At 32.1% G+C, this 3,475-nt stretch overlaps 1 long non-coding RNA gene across 1 annotated transcript; it reads right to left on the bottom strand.

The window, feature by feature from the left end:
- Nucleotides 1-436: 436 nt before the first annotated feature.
- On the bottom strand, nucleotides 437-2,273 carry LOC139486275 (uncharacterized). Its single transcript, XR_011655536.1, has 3 exons — nucleotides 2,138-2,273; nucleotides 1,218-1,349; nucleotides 437-564 (listed from the first exon to the last, which is right to left on the bottom strand). It is a non-coding gene; the product is annotated as an uncharacterized lncRNA (long non-coding RNA).
- Nucleotides 2,274-3,475: the final 1,202 nt, after the last annotated feature.

Below are 3,475 nucleotides of genomic sequence, written 5' to 3'. Positions count from 1 at the left end.
GTGACTTAAGGCATAACTTGTACATCAGACAGGCTTCAGCTATCTTTTTTTTATCGCGTTTTTGAATTGAAAAAGATAGCTGAAGCCTGTCTGATGTACAAGTTATGCCTTAAGTCACTTCTTGTGTATGGTAGATATAACGAGTTATATTCTGACGTCACGTCTTGTGTATGATGGATAGTACAAGTTAAATCCTGATGTCACTTCCATATATATCTATCGTTCTACGAAAAAAATAGGTATGTTTCCACAAAAACTATTCTAAATAAAACACATGCAGAAATTTCAGTGAAAAACTAAATAAAAAATATGCGTTTTTTGATAAATTATTTCGAAATTGATTATGTATGTCTACAGTACTATTTTTCAATCAATTGCACTTTAAAATACATGTTCGTTTACATTTTTATCATTAGTTGTTATAGCCATATAACTTACATGGTGGCGGTGTCGTTACCGGAGTAGGTGTACAACAAAATCTGTTACCACAGCAGCCGTTTGTATCTTTGGTACCATCACAGGTTTCCCCTTCACTCATACATGTAGAGCCATCAGGACATGTGTCTAGGAATAAAATAGAACACGATGAAAAGTAGTCTTACAGCAGAGAATGATTAGAGATGAAACAAAACATTACTTTATCTAAATTCATATTTTGGAGAAACAGAGATATCAAAATTACAGAAAAAGAAAATGAAGAAAATAACAAGATTTAGCAAAAACATCAGTCATCTAAAGCTATACTCAAATTAAAAGATTGAAAACAAAAGCTAAATCATAAACTGAGATGTACTCAATTGTAACACATAGAATATCAAGTCCCTATCTATATGGAACACTGTTTAAGTGGTATTTTTAATTTTGATGAAATACTTTAAAATAAGTCATAATTTGTGACGAGCGGCTTTGTTAATATAGAATGAAATTATCAGAATGGTATATTTTAAAATGAGGAATAAGACAGTTATTTTCCGGTCTGTCAGTTGATTGATATAGTCGAGCGTTTATTGCAGCAGTTTTTATGGACTGTTTTGCAATCATCTTTTGAAAATTTGGACGATATAGAATATCTTCAATATGAATAGTCTTTACGCGTATGTACACAGCTTTTTTGTCTGACATTTGTATTAATGGCAAGCATAAAGACCCTGACAATAGTTATGGCAGTCGGTTAAATTTACGACGATGATAATAACTGAAATAAATTCGTTACTTACCTGTACATTTACAACATGCCTTCCCACACTTGCACCTAACAGATAGTTTTTCCACCTCGCCTCCTGAGGAAGGACATGTATTCGAGTCTGAACAATATCCGCCTTGTTTGGTACATCCAAAGTTTCGTTTGCCTATAATTTTATAAGAAATAAGTTTGAAAATCGATATAAGCACGATATGAAAAAGGTCTACTTTTCTTCAAACCCTATACTACAAAAATCTTTAACAGATATTATATATAATTGTTTAACATATCAACTTTTTTAACTATATATTCAGGATAACGACGAGAAGAAAGTCGACGAAAAATCAAACAACAATCCAAAATGCACAAATCATTTCACAGAAAAATAAGAATTGAAAAGCACAAATCCACAAGTCATCAAATAAAACAAGATCAATAAATTTTAAATATCGTCCAGTGCTTCACATTTCTGTTGAAAATGTAAATACTGCAATGTGCTTGTGTTTTCGCCCCCAAAAAAGGATGATGATAAATAGTTAATCTCAATAAATCAATTTGACGTTTCAGAATCTAATGCATCAATTTATCATAAAAGGAAACACATGCCTGCTTATAATGAAACGTGTATGGGCTTTTCCTAATTTGAGAAGACCGTACGGTGACCTATAGTTATACATATATATCTTTGTCGTTGGTTTTTCATAAAGATGTCTCATTAACAATCATACTATATCTTCTTTTTTATTTCAAAGGAGTATGTGGTGTACTTATGTGAAACATTTGTGTACTTCATATTTGTTTTTAAAAACCGTGTCATACTTGATATAAATTAACCATTATGCTTGTTTTTTCAATTCATTTCCAATACAATTTATTTAACCTCTGTCCACTTTGACAATCATTTTTCATATTAATTTATAATTATTACAAACTCATAAAAAAATAAACACTTACCATGCTTACATTGAATAATTGATATTGCCAGAACCAAAACGAGTAGAACAGTTTTTAGCATGTTTGCTATCTAAGAGGTAATTCAGAGATAGCATGAAACAACGACGATGATAGCTTTAAATCGGGTCGGGTCAATGGACCAATGAAGAAATGGTGTTGCATTATGGGAGGTGCATTGTTGTGGGTTTTTGATTGGCCCATATGAAGTTAACGTGGGAGTTCTATGATACTGACGAATGTGTTTAACAACCCCCAAATACGTACGTTTGTCTTTGACTTCTAAAGAAAAAGTAATATAGCATGTAAATATACTTATAATAGCAACATAATCATGTCCTAAAAAAACCATTACCGTGCTTGAATTAGTTTTGTTTTTAAGCAACAGATGTTAGTTCTTAAAAAAGGCCCATATGAGGTTAACGTGGGAGTTCCATGATACTGACGAATGTGTTTAACAACCCCTAAATACGTACGTTTGTCTTTGACTTCTAAAGAAAGAGTAATATAGCATGTAAATATACTTATAATAGCAACATAATCATGTCCTTAAAAAAACCATTACCGTGCTTGAATTAGTTTTGTTTTAAGCAACAGATGTTATTGCTAAAAAAACAACTATGAAAAGTCAATCTATTTCATTTTACATGTACAAGTATGGTTAGATATACTTGTTATATCATACTAAATTTATTAAGTGAAAAATTCAACGAATAAACAAAATAGGCATGGTGATATGTTAGCAGATGTATAAATAAATTAATTAAAATGAAACGGCACACGGAAAAGGGTAAGTGCAATTCGCCGTTTCAGAATCTAATGAATCCTGGGTAATATTTTCAAAAAATTGTTCACCAAAACGTCGTAATTGGTTAAAAATATCATAAACAATGGAACTTGAACCAATGACGTGACATTATTTAATTGGGGTACGAACAATGAACTTACCCATGTTCCTTTAGTTTCTGAAAAGCCGAATAGGTCAGTTCTAGTAAAATATGAGTTGAGAATAAATTTAAAAACTCAAAGCTCTTTGACTGAAATTGTTTATGATGTCTTTATCTAAATTTTAATCAAACTGTTCGCTATTTATATTCGTAGCGTAGTCTAAATTGTATAAATATAAAATTTATATTCGTGCCTAATGACCCTCTCTGGCCGGGTGGTCTAAGTAATTCAACACCGACGTTGTACCTCAAGTTCGCACGCCGCACGTTGCATATCTGCTCGACTCAAATCTTAACAGACAAAGATTGTCAGTATTTTCTGTCGATGGTCGATGGTTCTCTCTGGGCACTCCGGCTTCCTCCATCAATACAAAGCGACCGCCAACAAATAACC

This window comes from Mytilus edulis, chromosome 8 (genome assembly GCF_963676685.1).
Source record: "Mytilus edulis chromosome 8, xbMytEdul2.2, whole genome shotgun sequence".
NCBI lineage: Eukaryota > Metazoa > Mollusca > Bivalvia > Mytilida > Mytilidae > Mytilus > Mytilus edulis.
The sequence above is the reverse complement of the archived record's forward strand: the minus strand, read 5'-3'. Positions and strand labels throughout refer to the sequence as shown.